This window comes from Dama dama, chromosome 9, assembly GCF_033118175.1.
Source record: "Dama dama isolate Ldn47 chromosome 9, ASM3311817v1, whole genome shotgun sequence".
Taxonomy (NCBI): Eukaryota; Metazoa; Chordata; class Mammalia; order Artiodactyla; family Cervidae; genus Dama; species Dama dama.
Genome location: NC_083689.1, coordinates 70,175,042 through 70,196,090, shown reverse-complemented (window position 1 = coordinate 70,196,090; position 21,049 = coordinate 70,175,042). Strand labels below are relative to the sequence as shown.

The following is a 21,049-nucleotide window of genomic DNA, read 5'->3' as shown; positions in this document are numbered from 1 at the left end:
AACATAGTCACTTCATAATACCCTCCCTTATTTAAATTTTAAAAAACAGGTCTAATATTTTATTAGACATCATTGACTAGAAGGCAGAAGTCTTGTAACCTCTTTTGAAGTCAGTTCTTAGTAAAATGAGTTTATAATACTTTTAGGAGAAATCAAGTCTTATGGGCTTTAGGGTCATTCCAAAAAATTCAAGCAGGGATCCTTTCTTGAGCAATGTACAATGAATCACAGTCCACTTAACCCAGGTGAAAAAAAAATTGGAGAACATTCAGTAAAATACTAAATTTTGCCTCTTAGAAACAAACAGGCAGGAAAACTCTCACCTGTGGCAGTGGCTTAAACACCCTGCATTGGCAAAAAGTTCCTAAAACAAATATGAGATTTAACAGCTAATCATAGTCAGGACTTCCCTGGTGGCTCAGACGGTAAAAAGCATCTGCCTACAATGCGGGAGACCTGGGTTCAATCCCTGGGTCAGGAAGATCCCCTGGAGAAGGAAATGGCAAACCACTCCAGTACTCTTGCCTAGACAATCCCATGGACGGATGGAGGAGTCTGGTAGGTTACAGTCCATGGGGTCACAAAGAGTCCAAAAGGACTGAGCAACTTCACTTTCACTTTTCATAGTTAGGACTGGGCTGTGAGTCTGGGAAATGCTTTGGAAATAAGACACTCATTGTTATATAGTATAAGAGTAGCTTCTTCACTAGAATTCTGATAATATTTAATTTTGCTTAATATCATTTTGGGATCACAAAGCTAATACATAGTAATTTTAAAAATTTGTTATAGAAGTATAATTTTAAATTGTACTTTTACTCATATTCCACCTCTAAAGGTTGTTTTTAAATTTTAGGATATATCTATCACAAATTTTCTCTCCTCTCTCATAGAATGTTTTGAATTAAAATATTTTATCTATTAAAAAAAATTTTTCCCATATAGCACAGATGGGGAATCTTAGTTCCCCAATGAGGGACGGAACCCACACCCACTTCATTGGAAGTATGGAGTCTTAAGCCATTGGAAAACAGGGAAGGTAACATATTTTCTTTTTTAAAGAAATAGTTGCATATGGTTAAAAAAATCAAAAAGCATAGAATGGTACAATAAAGGACTCGTCTCCTTCCCATCCATCCCCATTTCTTCTTCCCGTTCCCTTCCATGCCATGATAACAATGGTTACTGTTTACTACATACACATGAGTAGCTCATGCATACACATGAATACCACAAATGGCAGCATATGCATATGCACTGTATCATGCCTTGTTCATCTAGCTCTAGATTTTATAATTCTTAGTGTTTAAGCAATTTCTTTGGCTTAAGGTTTCAGCCTTGTTCTTTGCTCACTAGTTGACCCTGTTATTTTTAAACAATGCCCTAGAAATCTACCCTGCTTGACCATACCTACATACCCTCTACATTCCCCCATCCTCAGGGCTTCCAAAGCACAGCCCACCTGTTCACCTACCTGTCAGAAGGAGTAGGAGGCCCAGGATGGCTACCCAAGGGTGCATGATGCTATTGGCCTGAAGGAAAGAGAAGGTTTTCTGGTTTGTACGCTCCCAGGCAGATGGTATCAGATTGGACACCACTAGGTGCCTTTCCGGGGGTTCCAAATAGCTCAGGTTCCTTATGCCCCAGCACAGAAAAAATTGAGCCAGAGCCTGAGGGATGATAGATGAGAAGTGATCCATTAAAATAGGATGCTTGTAAGACTTACAAGGAGACAGGTGACCACTGTGCTGCCTCAAGGACTTGTGGGTTACATTTGTATAACCAAAGGAAGAAAGAGAGGGGAGAAGACCAGCTTCCTTTTCACTGTTAGTCTTCTTGGATGGGAGAATGTTTGATTCTGGATGGTGCATCCGGCACTGTCATGGCACTATGGAAAAATTATTCCAGGTCTCAGGACCGTGAGGGTTGTTCAGTTTGAAATGTCACATATCCAACTCTAGCAAATGTTTTAATCTCTACAAATATCAGTTTCCTCTCCTCTATAATGAATATAATAATAGAATCACCCCAAACATCTGGACAAGGGTTCACAACAAGATAATGCTCTGAAAACATCAAACGCAGTCCTTTCCTATAATAAGCACCCAGTAGCTATTGTTTATTATCAACAACTCCAAGAATAATATTGATAGTCTGGAATGCTCCCCTATGAGATGTTACATACAAAAGCTTCAGCATAGTGGCAAGTCCCTATTCAGCACTTACACTGTATCATCACAGTAATGATTATTTGATAAGAGGGAGGTGCCAGTCATCAGACATTGTTGAGACCTGCACGACAACAGGGTTTCCGAAAGCACAATACGGCAAGAGAATATGAAACAAGACACAAGAATTCAGAGAAAGGTGAGGATCAGGGGACCAACACCGCTCCAAGGTGAAGGTGCTGAAACTGAATCCAAGCCAGCTTTATTATACTTTCAGCCATGAATGAAAGAATATGCGGGGAGTTAAACTATAACTCATGTGGCCTTTGGAGCCAAAGAACAAAATGAACATTAACCACTGAGTAATTAGGAAACAGTAATCAATAACAAATCAGTAACTAAGACTAATATTCTTATCTAGAGATTTTCCACCAGATATGTAAAACATGTGACTCTGAGACGCCTGTTGAAAAACAGGCTGGGGTCAGTCTTCTGACCCCAGGATCATATTTGTTTTCAAGATTATGAACTGTTCCCTCTGGACTTGTTCCAAGAGTCTCATGCCTTATAGCATCCAGTTTATCAATAATTATAAATTTCTTTTGCAGCCCTTGCCAGGGCCTGCTTTACTTTTATTCTTCCTATCTCCTACATCTCCCCCTTTTTGATTTTGCACATGATGAGAAATGGTGAGAAATGCTAGTTGCTGTTGTTGGCTTTATTGTCTCTTGATCATTCTTCTCCAGGCTATACAGAAACATAAACACATAATTAATAGCAGTCCCATAACCAGAGCAATTCCATATCCAACTGTCTTGATCTGTTTTAAGGGATTAAGAGAAAAAAGATTATTAGCAACAGTATCAAGAAAACCTGATCCAGAAATTACACAAAGATGTTTATTAAAAGCTTTTAACATATCTTGTTGTAGATATTGAATATCTACAGAAATATTATCTTGGTTTGATTGGTGGTGTTTAACTTTATCCCATTTGAATTGAGTCTTATTATATTTGAAAGCCGTTACACAAAAGGAAGTATAGTTCCAATCACATCTTAGTCTCACCTGTTTTTGTAAACTGACTAGTTGATATCCTAATAAAATAACAGATTTTTGAAGGTCGGCCACTTGGGAGGCCTACTTTCCATCAATTTTTTATTGAGTGGTCCAAAGAAAATTGGCATCTTTATGCCATTCTTATACAAAATGAACTGTTTGTACAGATTTATGAAGAGCCATTCCAGCTATGGCTGCCGTAGTGGTAATAGCTATAATGCCTAAGATGGCAGCAACTGGCAATCCCAGAAAATGTTTAACACGTTTAAGATTTTTCAATATTTCTTCAATAACATATAATGTAGGGCTTTCTTGCCAAGGTCGTTGTAAATCAACTGGAACCCATAGCCAGGTCTGGTTTTAAGAATGTAAATACTCTGCCAACTTTCATTAAAAGGAATGGTATTATTTATACATGTATAAAATGAACAGGTAAGACATGTTACTAATCACAAACTGGGATCATATTTTGCTGGTCTGATCATAAAAACAAAAGGAATTCTTACACAAGTCTGAATAGTGTGGGTAGAGATTTTTGTAAAATTAAAGGTAGCTTTTCAGTCATTTAAAATATATTCAGTATATGGTTCCTTCCAAGTGATTAGTTCTTTTAATGCCATGGGTATTTTCCATATTTCATCATGAATAGGATAATGATCTGAAGGAGGTACAGGGGGAGCTAATCCTATCCCATGCCATATGAGGGGTTGACTAGCATAAGTACTAATTGTCTTATCTTTATATACCCATGGGGAAGACACTTTAGATTCTATAAGTTTGGGGTTCCTCAGGGTCCCCAATCAATAATGGAGCCTTCTGCAACATTTAATAATAAGTGACCTTCTGAGCCTTTGCATAATTTCCATCTAAACCAATTTTCAATACCATGGCTAATTTCAGCAACACAATCAGGAAGATCAGGTGGATTCATCATGCTGGAAGTTTCATCTTTTTCTAAAAAAGTAAGAGCAGTTAACAGAAAGAGGGAAGTCTTATCACCATTTGATTCTTTGACAACTGACAGCCACTTTTGATACCCGGTTTTAAGACATATACTTCCAAAACCAATACAAATAGGAGTGGCATCAGAGCCAATAGTATAATTTATCAACTGACTACCTTCTTCTTTTATAGTCTTTTTTTCATGTGTCCCATTTTCATGTTGGTGACATCTCATATCTGTCTTTTTATTAGCTTTAGATAATGCTTGAGCCAGAAGTTGCACTTTATATGGTTCTGACCCAATATCTTGGCAAACTTTAAGATATTCTTCTAGTGGGGCACCCAGTGCTTTGAGAGGCTGAATCACCTTTTTACATTCTGAGTTAGCATTGTCATTTGCAAGAACTTGAATCAGCAAATCTCTCAAACCAGGTTGTGCAACTATTTTATTTAACTTTTGACATAACCTGACAATAAAATCTATGTAAGTTTCCCCATTTGATTGTTTAATTTGGGTAAATGAAATCAAGGCTTGTCTGGGTGGATTTATTCTCTCCCAGGCTTTTAAACATCATTCTCACTTGAGTGAGTAACTGATCATCAAATTGTAACTGAGCTTGAATGCCAAAATGTGCCCCGCTACCCATTAATTGATCAAGTGTTATATCAACTGGCAGGTTGGCTGTTGCATTTCTGTGAGCTTGTTGATTTGCCTCATCTTGCCACCAGGTCCTAAACTGTAAAAATCCTGAGGTGGATAGACAAGTTCTGGCTATCATTTCCCAATCACAAGGAATTAACCGTTCAGCTTGTGAAAGTCCCTGAATTAGTCCCATGGTAAAAGGAGAATTAGTTCCATATTGGGTACATGCCTGTTTTATCTCCTTTATAGTTTTAAATGGTATGGCATTATAATCATAATGCATTCCTCCTTGTGGGAATTGAGGATCTGGTGGGATTTGAGTTACAGCCACAGGGCGAACTAAAGCATCTTCATCCCCCTGCAACTGTGCCATACGAACTCCGTTTTGTAAAGGCGTCATTTTGTTAGGCACAGTTATCTGTGGTTTAAAAGCAAATCCATCATCCCAAGGGGTTTCAGGATTGAAAGGAGGGGGCTCGACCAAAGGTGCAGTTGGTCGAGTGAGAAAGATCTGTTTTGACTTCTATCATTCTTTTGGCTCTTCTTTTTCATTTTTATTGATTGTTTCTCTTCCTCATCACCTATGTTATCATATAAATTCATTTCCTCCATTTGTTCTTGTATTTGTTCTACAGAATCCCCAGAATGCAAGGTTTCAGTTTGCAGCGGTCCTGAAACTGTGCCAATAAGATTCCCTACTGACCATATAGACAGAAGAATCTTTTCGCCGCATGGGTAGACACAGCGTAGGCAACACATAACTTCTTCCCATTCCTCATGCCTCAAAGTCCCTTTATCTGGATCTAGCCAGTAACAATATTTTTTAATGGCAGAAAACAATTCTTTAAAAAAGGAGTGAGATATCTCGATCCCCGAACTTTTTAATGAAGTTTTTAACACTTGCATATAGTCACTATGCTTAGAAGGATTTTGCCCCATCTTTACCCTGATTGACAAATCCGCAGGGGTGTACTTACCACGTACTTTGCTTTTCCGCCTACCTGGCTGGATTTCCCTGCCTTCTCTGCTGCTAGGAGCTAGCCTCACAGGCTGGATTCACTTTTGGGTCCCTGTTTGGGCACCACTTGTTGAGACCTGCTCAACAAGCAGGGTTTCCAAAAGTACAGTACTGTGAGAGAATATGAAATAAGACACAAGAATTCAGAGAAAAGTGAGGATCGGGGATCAACACCGCTCCAAGGTGAAGGTGCCGAAACTGAGTCCAATCCAGCTTTATTATACTTTCAGCCATGAATGAAAAAATATGCAGGAAGTTAAAATATAACTCATGTGGCCTTCAGGGCCAAAGGACAAAATGATCATTAACCATTGAGTAATTAAGAAACAGTAATCAATAACAAATCAGTAACAAAGACTAATATTCTTATTTATATATTTTCTACCAGATACATAAAACATGTGACTCTGAGACTCCCGTTGAGAAACAGGCTGGGGTCGGTTTTCTGACCCCAGGATCATATCTTGTTTTCAAGATTATGAACTGTTCCCTCTGGACTTGTTCCAAGAGTCTCATGCCTTATAGCATCCAGTTTATCAATAATCATACATTTCTTTTGCGGCCCTTACCAGGGCCTGCTTTTCTTTTATTCTCCCTGTCTCCTACAAGACACCAGTCCCCACCGAGGCATCTGTAGGTCCACCCAGCCCCACATTTCCAACTTCCTGTTAGACGTCACCCAGGGGCACTTCAAACTCAAGATCACCCAAATATTTTTCATTCTTCCTTCTGGGGTTCCTTTACCAGTGAACCCATCACATCACCTACAATCCCAAGTACAGAGAATCAGTCATCCTTCCTTCTTACTCCAGTCACCAGCTCATCTCAATTCCAAGTCCTAATGGCTCTGGCTCTGTCCCTTCTCTGCTGTTACTGCTGCCGTCACTCTAGCTGACACACTCCTCTCCTGTCTGAGTAACACCGGGAGCCTCCTGGGGAGCCTCTCTGCCTCCAGGCCTCCTCCTCTCCAATACAGCTTCCACAGTCTTGCCAGCACAATATTTCCAAAAACAGAGCTGAAAGTGCCATTCCCTTCTCCAAACACATGAAGAGTTTCTTAGGACCCTGGGGTCAAATCTAAATTCCTCAGTCCATCAGTCAAAGCCTTTAAGAACTTAGGCTACTCCTAGCTTCCTGTCCCCATTAGATTAAACTAGACTCTTAAACAATCACAGAGATTCCATGCTCCTATAAGTCCCCCTATCTCTGCTCAGACTGTTACCCTTCCTGTTCACTCTGCTCAATGAAATGTTCTCATCCATGAAGAACCAATTTAAGGATCTTTGAGAGAAATCATCCCGGCCCTCTTTTCCCAATTAGAATCATTCTCTCCTTCCTTTGGTTCCCCAGGGCACTTCTTCATACTTCTACCCCCAAACAAAGCCCACTGAGTGGTTATTTGCTCACCCCAGCCTGTGTATCCCACAGCTTTATGGACAGAGGTCAAGACTGCCTCATTTGATATGCTGTGGTCCCTGCATAGAGAAGCAACCAGGTAAGCCATGTTTAATGCATCATAGATTTGAAAGGCATTCACCAAGTATCATGCTACATATTTCTATGTATCCAAATGAAGTCCCAAGAAAAAGATAAAAAAATCTCATCTCCAACCACTTTTCCCTCTAAGAATCCTTTGATTTGCTGGAAAGGCCAGCTTGCTCAGACCGTGGAGCTTCGGCTGGTTTTGTAAAACAGAGAGGTATGGTAAGAGAACAAATGCTCCTCAAAGTTCCCCATACCCGCTTTTCCACCATCCAACCCTGAGACCAAGAAAAACCTATTGTAAGAACCTCAAGGAAAGAAAAATGTGACTATTATCAGAGCAGTGTTCACTTTATTTCCAGTTTTCCTGGATTGACAGCCAAGTCATGCACATTTGGGGTACATTAAAAACTGCTTGGACTTCATACTGTTGATGAGCATGAAGATCCAATTCAGGGCTGAGAAAAAGTGAATATTGATACTTGAGGAACAAATAGGAAATCCTGCCCCCAGGGAGCTCTCCTGAGGGATAGTTGCTGCCAGTCATGGAACAAACAGTAATTGTACATGGGATCAGAAGAACTGGCCTCTGGTCTCAGCAGTCTCCCTAATTCACTGCAAGCCGTCTCTCACCTCACTGGCCTTTTCTGGGCCACAATTTAATATCAGTTTCCTACTGACAACATCACCCCCAGGGGTCTATGGGCCCAAATTTAAACCATCTGAAACCGAGGAATGAGTCAGCTCTCCCTCTGCTTTGCTGTGTGATATTGGGAAAGTCGCACCATGTCTCTGAGCTCCATTTCTAGGCAGCCACAGAGCGGAGGTGAGGATTTGCCAGCATGGGTAGGGCTTCTTCAGATGGTGTCTGCAGACCAAACACATTCAGAGTAGGGGAGGGCCCTATAGCAGAGATCCATACTTTGAGATGTCTTATAAAATAAATAATACAAGTCAGGATGCCTTTGCATGTCATACTTGACCACAGCTGTTTTTCCAAAAAAAAAACAATGTCTGAGCCTAAATCATAGAATGGAGCCTCTCTATTGAGTGATGTGAACAGGACAAAACAACTGAGAGGCATCAGAAGATTAAAGATGTCCATCAGGAGGAACAAAACCTAGAGAGGAACAAAACAGAGTTCTGTAGAGCCATGTAAAAAGGAGTCAGTGGAGCTTTCAGAAACTCAGATTTATTCTAATAGTGAGATTTTTTTTTTTTTTTTTTAATTTTTGTCTCTTCTCCAAGTTTGTAATTTTGCCACCCATCAGCTCTTCCCCTGGTGTGATGAATAGTGAAAAAAAAATCATAAAACCAAAAAATGTCTGTGTACTTGGAAGGAACCAAGTCAGCTGGGATCTGGTAGATGTGGCCTCTTGCTCTCCAGCCGGCCTGGCCTGAGAATGAAGGTGTGTGAGTAGGAAGAGCAGCAGAGATGCATTGAGGGGAGGGGGTGGGAGTCCTGCACGAGGGCTCTCATTCACCACCAGGAATTATGGACCAGGCACTGTCCTCATGAATTTCCTAAGTCAACAGCCCCTTGAAACATGTACTATTATCTCCATGGTACATTTTGAGGAAAGAGATTTAGAAAAGCTTAGAACAAGAACTTGAGATTTTAAAAGAAAAAATAAGGCATACAATGGTGGAGCTGAGATTTACACTTTTCAGTTGAGGTCTTTTAACCTCCACCTAGAGCTACCCAGATGACTGGGAGGGGAAAGGACTAGAAAAAAAGGATTTGGGATATTATTGAGGTAGTAAAAGTGAGGCTGAGGCATAAACACAGGGAATTTAATCTCAGGCCACTGGATTTTGTTTAGGAAATGACTTAGTCATGTGGGTCTCCTCATGCTGGCTTCAGGCTCCTGACTCAGTAGAGATGTTGGGTCTGTAGGAAAGAATTTGGGACCATTTCGCACATCCTGTGACCAAATGAGAAATGAAATTAATCCTCAGGCTCAATGGAATGATCTGACTTCCCATCTAACTGAGGTGTAACAGTTCATATTCCCCTAACAGACTGTATTTACCTGGGGCTAGGAGACCTGGGAGAAGGCGATGGCACCCCACTCCAGTACTCTTGCCTGGAAAATCCCATGGACGGAGGAGCCTGGTGGGCTGCAGTCCATGGGGTCTCGAAGAGTCGGACATGACAGACCAACTTCACTTTCACTTCTCACTCTTATGCATTGGAGAAGGAAATGGCAACCCATTCCAGTGTTCTTGCCTGGAGAATCCCAGGGACGGGGGAGCCTGGTGGGCTGCCGTCCATGGGGTCGCACAGAGTCGGACACGACTGAAGCGACTTAGCAGCAGCAGCAGCAGCAGGAAACCTATGAGAATGTTAATTGTGTTGTTGTTATTGCTGTTTGTTTGTGTTTGAATTAGGTTCCTCATCATTTGGGGCTTTGCACAATTCTTGGAGAATCTAATGAGTTCTAGACTTTTATACATACACAATTATATATGTGTGTGTATTTATGTTTAAAGTGGCCTTCAACCATCCACTTGCCACCCAAAAACTAAATGAAGAAACTAAGAAGGAATTGGGAATATTTAGTCAAGGCAGCAAAAATCCCACAGAGGCATGCAGGTTCTCTGAATAGGTTGAAAGCATTTTTATGCAAATGAAGTTTTATTCAATAAGTAGTTCCAGAGGGTAGATGGGGCAGAGGCACTGGCGTGATGTCAGAATGGCACCAGAATAGAGCAGACATGAGTGAAATCAAGGTCTATCATCTACCAGACAAGTGGTATAACCCTCATGGATTCTAAAATGTTAAGTGATAATGATATCTATTTCATAATATTTTGTCAAAAACCAAATGAGCTAATACACATAAATTGTATAATGTTGAAACAATGACAGACTTCAGTATGTGTTAGCTTCTCTAATAAACTCTTTGATCCTCCATATCTTTACTTGTAAAGTGGGAATAATATTTGCACCTGGCTAGAAGGTCATTGTGAGATGTAAATAAGAGAATACATGTTAAAACCCTTATACAACTGCTAATACCTACCTAAAGCCTCCGTATGGATTATAAATGTTTCATTACAAGTACTGTAGGGGAAAAGGAAGGTCAATGACAAAAATAGGATATTTTATTTCAGACTGGAAGATAAGGCAAAATAAAATAATATCTAAAAGTATGGAATCAGAGCTAGAATTCCTGGATCTGGCAATCAAGGCTTTGCAGCCTTGAGAAAGCTATGTCAAAGAGAGACAGAAGCATTGCTAAGAGGGATTGATGACATGGCCCATGAGAACAGTTGACCCCACACCAGCACATGATCTGTGCTCAGTAAACCCTGGTTGAGTAGATGTCACAAAGGGACCAAGAGATCTCCCTCTTCAACAGTGCCACCTATGGGTATGGTCACAAGTGTTCTCTCTCCCAGGATTTATCAAGTGAAATGAAATTATCAGGAGAAAAATTTTATAAAAGATATTAAATTTAAAAGCACACATTTCTTTGAACCTAGCATTTCTCCTTCTTGGTCATTGCCCTAGCTGGAAAGACACTTGCTTAATCACTTAAAGAGATACCTACAAGGATGCTCAGTGCAGATTATTTAAGAATGAAGCTTTGGAACGACTAAGTGCCCCTCAATGGGCAATGTATACTGTAAGTATTCATGTAAAAAAAATGGTCTGGGTAAGGCAGCATGCCTGCCCAGTCACTCAGTCCTGTCTGACCCTTTGCGACCCCTTGGACTGTAGCCGGCCAGGATCCTCTATCCATGGGATTTTTCCCAGCAAGAATACTGGAAATGGCAACCCATTTCCTCCTCCAAGGGATCTTCCTGACCCAGGGATCGAACCTGTGTCTCCTGTGTTTCCTGCATTGCATGCCGATTCCTTATTTCTGAGCCACCAGGGAAGTACAAAAGATTACACAGCAATTTAACATAGTGATGAAGCTCTACATGGACCAATGAAGAAAGTGGTCCAATGTATAAGGTTAGGTGAATAAACATGCAGGAGGCTGAAAGTATATTTCAAAATTTTACACACAATGCTGTATATTTCTATACTCCATACATTAGGGACTAGGAAAAGATCTGAACAGTCATCACCTTCAACTAATATCAATCATTAATCTGGAGAGGAACTGGGATTAAAGACAGGGAGTCAAAGAGCATGCTATTTCTACATTTTAAAAAATTTATCTCTAACAAAAATATATGTTTGAACTGTCTGTAAAATTTAAAATAAATTAGTAACATTTTGAAAGATGAATGTGGGTTTTTCCTACTAGCAGTCCTAGCTTTAGATCCCCAGACTGGTTTCAGAAATGAGGCAGAGAAGGCAAGGAGCCAGCGCTGATGCTTTTAGCCTGTTTCACTCTTATCCCATCTTGCAGGAGGATGTAGGCGGTGACCACAGTGCTACCCAAAGAGCAGGATCCTAGACAAGCAGGCAGGTGACAGACTGTTCCCATGGCCAAAGGCAAATCCCTCACAGCAGCACAGTTCCCCTATCTCATGATTCAGAAGTCACCAAGTCATTCACTTCCTGCATCAAAGTTTGGGATTTCAACTGAAGAACCCAAACTTTAGACACTGGGGGAAAAAAAGAAAGGAGAAAGCAAACTTAGGTAAATGGCTGTATTCCTATCTGGGGGGCCCCACAGTTGCCCTAAACTGACTTCTGTCATAAAAAAAAAAAAAAAAAGAGCAAAGGTTTACTGAGTAAACCTTTTATTTAGTACATGGCAGACAGTGTTCTATGTGATCTACATGCACTCTCTCATTTAATCCCCAGAAAGAGATAAGGACTGGGGTTTCATTATTCCCATTTGACCAGTTAGGAAGCCAAGGCCCAGAGAGATTAAGGAACTTTGCCAAAGTCACAACAGAGAAGAGGCATCATGCAGTGGACACCAGAACACACATGAACCATTCTACTTCACTGCCCCCCTACATTCTACTCTCACAAGCATTGATTTACTTACCTCATGGAAGTCTGTTTTCCTCTTCCTGAATATAAGCTTCACTAAGGTAACAACTACCTTTTGTATGTCTACTAGCTAGCCAGGCACTCATCTAAATTTCATATGCATGAGGTTACACAACAGAGGCCAGAGACCCCTAGGGGAAAGTAGTAGCAGCTGATAATCAAACCCAGGCAGTCCCCTCTAGCACCTCCAAGGATTTAAATTATTTTCAGGATATTCTCTGCCCCTGGACCCTAGTAAACACCTAAAAAAGTCTGGCTAGAGGGCAGAAAGGACAAATGAATGAAAGAACGCTCCTTCTACTATACAGAGTCCAGGGATCTAGTGAGTTCACCCTCTGGGGCTTCAAGGAAGAAGACCAGTGTATTTGGAAATGGGATGAGACAGCCAAGTTTCACCCAGCCTAGCGTGGACAGGCAAATATTCTAGAGATGATCTACCATGGAGAACTGCACAAATGAATCAAGTCAATGGTCTCCCTCACTCTCTAAAATCCACAAGGAGGAATAAGCCGCAGACACTGCCTTGACACCAGTGTGTCCCAGGAGGGCTTCATGGCAAACAGCACCCAACAGTCATCCCTAGTCATCTGACTCGGTGACACTCTGTTCAGTGTTTCCCCTCAATCTAAGGGGAGAGGAAAGAAAGAGAACCACATCCCCGTACCCTTGGATGTGAGCAAGGCAGTGTCTCTGAAATCGCCTCTGTCCTTCTCTGAGAGGTCCTGGGGAGGACATGTTCTGATTCTGGATGAGAGAAAAGTATGATAAGTGCATTTAAAAAGAAGTATTTGTGCTGAGTGAGTGCTGGGATCTGGAGCTATTTTTATAGTTGTCTTTTTACTTTTCTATGTTTACTTCAGTATTTTTTCCCAATGATTTTATGTAATTTTTAGAATCTAGGTGAAAAACTGCAAATGTTGTGTTCTAAGATGATGATTTTAAAGACCAAAGGAATAAAATTTACATATAAAAATTGGCTTAGGGTTCATGGACCTTAGGTCACTACTCATAGTATAATGGGTTTAGCCAATTCAGTACTATAAAGTTGTTTAAGTTAATCCAGCCCCTATTGAGGCAGTAAAAATGCCTAAGTCTTCAAGCTTTCTCATGATTCTTTTCCGAAAATCTTATCTCAGAATCAGAGGTTGAAAGATGGTGGGAGCTCTGGTAAGTCCCCATAGTTATTGGAGCTAGTGACTCAGTGAGAGTTCCAAGATAGCATATTAAGAAGGTCTCAGGAGGAAGGGAGGGACAGAGGAAGAATAGGGAGAGACAGAGGGGGAGAAGGGGAGGGAGAGAAAGAACAGAAGGAAGGAAAAAGACAAGTAGAATCAGTTCTGGGTCGTGAAGATCTTTTTGTACAGTTCTGTGTATTCTTGCCACCTCTTCTTAATATCTTCTGCTGCTGTTAGGTCCATACCATTTCTGTCCTTTATTGAGCCCATCTTTGCATGAAATGTTCCTTTGGTATCTCTACTTTTCTTGAAGAGATCTCTAGTCTTTCCCATTCTATTGTTTTCCTCTATTTCTTTGCACTGATCACTGGGGAAGGCTTTCTTATCTCTCCTGGCTATTCTTTGGAACTCTGCATTCAAATGGGTATATCTTTCCTTTTCTCCTTTGCTTTTTGCTTCTCTTCATTTCATAGCTATTTGTAAGACCTCAGACAGCCATTTTGCCTTTTTGCATTTGTTTTTCTTGGGGATGGTCTTGCTCCCTGTCTCCTGTACAATGTCACGAACCTCCATCCATAGTTCATTAGCATCTCTGTCTATCAGATATAGTCTCTCAATTCTTTTCTTACTTCCACGGTATAGAACTTCACGACCCAGATAATCACGAAGGTGTGATCACTCACACTCACCTAGAGCTGGACATCCTGGAATATGAAGTCAGGTGGGCCTTAGGAACCATCACTATGAACAAAGCTAGTGGAGGTGATGGAATTCCAGTTGAGCTATTTCCAATCCTAAAAGATGACGCTGTGAAAGTGCTGCACTCAATAGGTCAGCAAATTTGGAGAACTCAGCAGTGGCCACAGGACTAGAAAAGGTCAGTTTTCATTCCAATCCCAAAGAAAGGTAAGGCCAAAGAATGTTCAAACTACCGCACAGTTGCACTCATCTCACATGCTAGTAAATTAATGCTCAAAATTCTCCAATCCAGGCTTCACAAAGTTCTGGGAGGCCCCTGCCTTTGCCTGAATGGGCTTGTGGTAGGATTCAGGGACTTGAGAGTGTAAAGCCAGCAGAACCCAGAAGACAAGAAACAGCAGTCTGCACCTGACTCCCACCCCTGCCGTTAGCATCGCTGCTGTTCACGAGGAAGAACAGCCAACCATCCACGTGTATTTCTTGTTGCTTTTTGGTGTATAACGCTGCAGTCCTACGAGGGCTTCCTTTCAAGTTTCTGGCATTTTCAGAAGAAAGAGGGGGAAGAAAAGGAGAAAGAGAAGAAAAAGTACTGTTTGGTATCACTCAGCAGTGTTTCTCTCCCTTGAGAAGACTCCAGTTTAAAATACATATTAGCTCCGACAAAACCAACCCAGGCTGACTTTTCTCTTTGATGGTTTCAGTTTGGGGCTTACCCATCAAAATGATTGTAATACAACAGGATTCTGTCAGACCAGGGTAGGAATTTCGAATATTTACCTGCAATTTCCAGCTCTAGGGAATAATAGCTAGGAGAAAAACAGCATTAACTAAATTGCAGGATATGAAAACATGCTGAACTTCCCCCCTCTAAGTTTTCTGCTCCTAGGCATTCTACTAGTCACTTTCCCTTGAAACATGCTCTTTTGTATCAAATTATAAACCTTACAAAATCTGTCACATTTCTCCTTTTGCCTTGAGTACCAGGAAGCTTGGGGGAAACAGTGACCAATTTCAAGAATGCTTAGCCGGGATATTTGTTACATCCGGGCCTCCTCTCTGTGCGGCTCTGTATTCTGCTTCTCTGGGAAGCTTTTCCTGCACAGATGCCTTCGCGTCCCCGCGGACGTTCTCCCCGCCCTGGGACTGCTCTCACTCCTGCTCTCTGCCTGCCTCCTAGTCCTTCTCCTCCACCTCCTCTGACTTCCTCTTTCTGGACAGCAGCCCTGGGTTTCTTGTACACTCTGAGGTTTGTATCTGCTCCCTGGGTCCTGATGACTCCCAGAGAAGTATCTCCAGCTCCAACTTCTTCCCCAGTTTGATTCTGATTCAAATCCGTCAGCTGCTTATTATGCAAATAGTGTTTGCATTGTCCTTGGGGTACCTTCCATCAGTGACTCTCAATTTGAGCCCCTAACCTTTCTCCCCCTTGCACATCTGCTCTTCCCAATCTGCTGACACTGGGTCAGGCAATGGCCCAGTGTCATGAGGAGGAATAAGCTTCAAGTTATCTGAGACTCATTTCAGTTCTGAGACTAACTCAGCTTTGAGTTATCTGAGACTTATCTCTTCCGGGAGATAGTGAAGGACAAGGACGCCTGGGTGCTGCAGTCCATGGGGTCACAAAGAGTTGGACACGGCTTAGCTATGGAACAACAACAACCCTACTCTAATGTGCTGTAAATTTCATGCGGGTGGGGTCATGCCATATTCATCTCTGCATTCTTATAATGCCCAGCACCATGCTTAGCCCTTGGTAGATTCTGTTTTCCTGGTTGAACTCAAATATGTTACAAATAAATGATTCCATGTCTCAGCTTAAATTTCACATTCTCAAGAATGTGACCCTCGAGAACAGGTCAGCCATCCTTATGACATTCCTCTGATATCTTATACTATTTCTGCCCAGAGTTTTGTACAATTACTTTTCCTGGTATTCACAGTATTTGTTTAAATTTGACTGTCTGTACTAAGTTGTAAGGGACTTACTAAAGAGCCTTTACTGGTGGCTCAAAGGTAAAGAATCCACCTGCCAATGCAGGACACAAGGGTTCGATCCCTAGGTCAGGAAGATCCCTTGGAGAAGGAAATGACAACCCACTCCAGTATTCTTGACTGGGAATTCCCATGAACAGAGGAGCCTAGCGGGCTGCAGTCCCTAGGATCACAAAAGAGCCAGACAAGACTTAGCAAATAAACAACAACTAAGCTGTAAATTCCATTGAGAAGGTCGACAGTACGGCTAGAATAGTGCATGGCCTATTATAAATGCTTAATAAAAATTTGTTAATTGATAAACCAAAAATTTTTCTTTCAGGATAAAAGTCCTGAATTTACCACTGGTGGTTAAAGAAAAATTAGATTTGATTGCCTGGTGGCTTAATGACTCACTCTACCCATCTATAAAATGGAGATGCTCCTGGGGGATAATATTAGACAGCAGATGAGCTTTAGATAGAAACATATCAAAACAAAAATGGATAAATAAATTATGCAAAAAAGGAAAGCCAGGATTAAAAGATTATCAACTTTATAAAAGCACAACTTATCAAAAGCACATCAACTAAAATGTTTCAGGATGTAGCATTTTATTCTCCCACAGGAAATACAAGCATTATTTTCTCTTTCTCCTCAGCACCTGAGACATCATTTCTTGTGCAAAATGAAATCGAACCAGAACAGGTAAAAACTTGCATGAAGTATTTTGAAGTATATGACTTAGAGTTTTAAAATCCACAATAAACGCTTGCAGAAATGGATTAGGGGAAGCATATCTATCCAAGGGCAAAATGCATTACAACTGTTATGAAATAGTGAAGGAATTTGTAGACACTCTTGGCAGAAATGACATTGATATCATCAATTCTATATGTACAGATGCTTTGAAAAGAAAAAAAGAAATATATATATATAAACATTGAAACCATTATGTGGCCCCTCTGGTGGCCCAGGATTAGGGACATCCTACAGCATCAACACCTGTCTCCAGCATTCCTCTTATTTCCTGAGCTTATCTGTCATTCATTTTTATTATCACAAAAGTGTTTCAAACTGCTTCATGGGAATCCTTCAGGCAGTATAAACAGCCTATAAAGGAAAAGTGAAGGTCTCACCCCTGCGTCCTTCTTCCCTTTCTCTCTCCTCAAAGAGAGGTGACTGCTCTGCCTTTTCTGCCTTGTAAGAGAAGGGACTGGCAGTTGAAGGGATGCAGGCTGGCCTGGCCAATGGGACCTGGTGTAGCCCCCAGGGAACTGGATGCTGCCCATAGAGTGGTGCTTCTCAGACTATTTGGTGTCAGGACCCCTTTATATTCCTAAAAATTAGAACTGAGAAATTTAAAACAATATGAACTCATTAAAAGGGACAACAAATATGTTAACGCAAATAATATTTTATGAAAAATAAGGACTTTTCCCAGGACTTCCCTGGTGGTCCAGGCATAAAGACACTGTGCTTCCTAATGCAGGGGGTGTAAGTTTGATCCTTGGTTGGGGAACTAAGATCCCACATGCTATGTGGTGTGGCCAAGAAAACAAACACAAATAACCTACATTTTCCTGAATGAAAAACATATTAGGAAACTGGCATTGTTTCATTTTTGCAAGTCTTATTAATGTCTGGCTCAGTAAGGGATAGAGGATCTCATGTGTGCTTTCATATAACATCATCAGAGCCTCAACACCTTCACATCACAGGTCATACAATCTCAACCTCTGGAAAACTGGAATGCGGGTCTCATGAAAGAATGACAGTAAAAATAGCAAATAATGTGTCCTGAAAATCATTTTGATCTCATGGAGGGATCCACTGGCTATACTTTGGGAATCACTGCTGCAGAAAATTTGAAATCGAGTTCCACTTTCTCTTTTACCTGGTTACCTCTAGAAGTCTAAGTCAGCCAGGAGAAGAACTGAACAGGGTAGGTTGAACTGAAAGGATTTAGGCGATGGCCAGCAAAGTGACTTGACAGTGGAGAGCACAGCTCACAGCAATCTGCCTGATGCTGAAGAGTTAGGAAAATTGGGGGGCTCTGGGTGAAATGTTTCTGATACTCCAAGATTTTTTTTTTAAGTTTAACTTGTAAGGCTGGCTTTGTTGTTGAGATGCGTTGGGCAAAATGTGGTGGGCTGCAGGGAGAGGGGGACACCACTGGCAGGCGTGCTGGTGATGGCAAGCAAGGAGGATGATGTTGGGAAGTGAGTGGCTAATGCACCTCCCTGTGTCTCACCAGATGAGAATGACCAGCAACAATGAGCTGCTCATGATCATTGCTCCCTCCCTGGGATTCGTGCTGTTGGCACTGCTTCTGGCGTTTTTTCTTCGAGGTAAGGAGGGCAGGACCAGGTGGTGTGAAGCCTTTCAGAGCTTTGGAAACTCCAGGAGGATCTGAGAGTGGATGGATTTTACTTACTGCCCCTGTCTGCTCTCTCCCGCCCCATTCCTTAGAGTCCCACTTCTATCATTGCCCTCATCTATCATTGCCCTCATTGCCGTGAGTCATCCTAGTCTTGTATTTGTTCGCTTAAAGTAAAACTTCCTAACCTAAGACTCAGAGAGAAGACTCCAGGGAACCAGTAAACTCCTTGAAATGGTCACATCTGTATTTTTCAGGGGGTAGGGTCCATGATTGTCATTAGATTCTCCAGCTAGTCCACAACCTTTTATCTACCCTCTCCCATCTTCAAAAAAAAAAAAAAGTTTTAAAGCAACGCTTAAGGAAGTCATGAATCAGGGTTTATCATTTTCATGCAAAGTACAGGCACATAAAATTGTCCTGGAAAAATGGGGGAAAAAATTTCTCTATAGTCATTAATAGAAGCTAGTAGTAATAATAGAAGCTAGTAGTAAGTGAGGATCTCTGACTAGCAATAATCATCTCAACCTGTTTGAGCAACAGTAGTGAAACTTATGTGTCTCTACACCTATCCCTAGTGAACATTCAGAAAGGAAATTTGGAGCTTGGTGGACATTTGCCATTAACCGTCATACAAAGTCATGTTACAGTTTGGGAAATTCTGGGTATATGTCCTAAGGCAGTGTTTTAAAAACCAAGTGAGTAACTGAATTTAAGTAACTTGAGAATAAATCCGCTTAGGGAATTCCCTGATGATCCAGCGGTTAAGACTCTGAACTTCCAATGCAGGGTGCACAGGTTCAAACCCTGGTCGGGGAACTAAGATCCCATAAGCCATGCTGCATGGCCAAAAATAAGGAACTTAAAACCGTTGTCTATAATGTTGGGACAATCTTGTAATTGGTGGGCAGTAATGAGGGGCCAAAAGAAGTAATCATCTGATCTGGGAAAGGAGTGGCTTTCTCTGCCAAGTCCAGTTCCTAAGTTTCCACCTTCGGACCACCTCTGCTCTTCATAAGGTTGCCCTGTGCTTCCCCAGCATTTTGTTCACATAAGTACAGCTACTCTGCTTCTAACACGGCCTTGTCTTTTCAGGGAAATTCGGGAAAGCCAATTGTTTCCCGAAACACACCAGGTAATTCATCTTGCATGGCTGATTGCTGTGATGACTGGACAAGCTGTTGCAAATGATCAGATACTATTCAGTGGTTGAACGCCTTGGGCTTGCATTCCGATTAAATATAGAGTTGGAGAGATATGGCCTTAGAGGTAAAACAGTTGTGGGGATTCAGCTTACATTAACCTCTGCCTTGGATAACACTGTGGTGTTTGTCCAATATGCAAATATATTAGCAGCTTGCATTAACAGAAGTATGACACACAAAAGAAGGAAAGTGATATGCCATTCTCCCCATTATTTGCTCAACTCTGGGTGACTCACTTCAAAAGGTCATTGTTAAACCGGAGTTCATTGAAGGAGCATTGGCAACACGGAAAATGAAAAAACCATAAACAGTTTCATTCCTGGGATTTAATTCCTCTACCAAATTAGGCTACAGGACTAGTTTTTTGCTTTGTCTTTTAAAAAAAAACAGTTTGAAGAGTCTCTGGAAAGTGATTTTACATATCTGTCCTGTTACATAGCTTTTATGGAAAAGAAATGAAAGGATTTTGTGTAAACTGTTATTAAGAACTTCCTTTCTCTTAATAATTGCATCAATATTGCAATATCTATAAATAAGTAAATATTAATAAGTAGGGAAATTGAGGGTTAGCAAGCTAACTTTTCAAAGTCATACTTGGAGATCCTCCTGGTAAACAAACACATTTAGATAATGATTTTATGTTTTGCTAACACAAGAACTTTAAATCTCCTTATTATAATAGATAGGCAAAAAGCTTTTTATCGCCTGTGGCCTCAGTTTTGCCATCTGTGAAAGAAGAGGCTTGGACTGGATGGACTCTGAGCCATTTTGACTCAAACAGCCCTTGGTTAGTCATTTTGTAATTTAGCAGCATCCACTGGTTGCCGGTCTTGGTGGTTTCACCAGCAGGCTCTCTTCTCTCTTTACAGGCTAGATGAAGTTGGAGAAGGTAAAGAGGTCCTCAATGGAAGAGAGGATGAAGATGGTCTTTTCACACTATGATGTGCCCCTTTTTCTTAGGACTGACGATGTGGGTAATGACACGTGAATCATCAAAATAAGTCTTAGAATTTTTTTTGCATCCATCTATCGCCCTGGTGTCACTGATCCGTCCTGCTTTTGGTTCACAAGGGGAAGTTGGTTTAGAGACCACACTTTCTCTGTCTCATGGCTTCACCTCGGTAGTGTCACTGCTGTAGTAGTGACATGTAGACATACAGTGTCACAAGTCCACTTGAATGCCTTCAGTGACGGTGAACTCACTATTGCACCTAAGGAAGTTCATTCAATCTCAGGGCACTTCTGAGACTTAGAAACATTTAAGACAAAGTCCCCGGAATCACACCATCATTTTGACTTACCTCTAAAAGGCCCAGATTTCTATTATTTTCCATTCACAATTA

The 21,049-nt window shown here is 41.2% G+C and overlaps 1 long non-coding RNA gene across 1 annotated transcript; it reads left to right on the top strand.

Annotated features, from left to right (window-relative positions):
* Positions 1 to 18,375: 18,375 nt before the first annotated feature.
* LOC133061455 (uncharacterized) lies at positions 18,376 to 20,708 on the top strand. The gene is made up of 3 exons (XR_009693988.1): positions 18,376 to 18,472; positions 19,597 to 19,636; positions 20,576 to 20,708. It is a non-coding gene; the product is annotated as an uncharacterized LOC133061455 (long non-coding RNA).
* Positions 20,709 to 21,049: the final 341 nt, after the last annotated feature.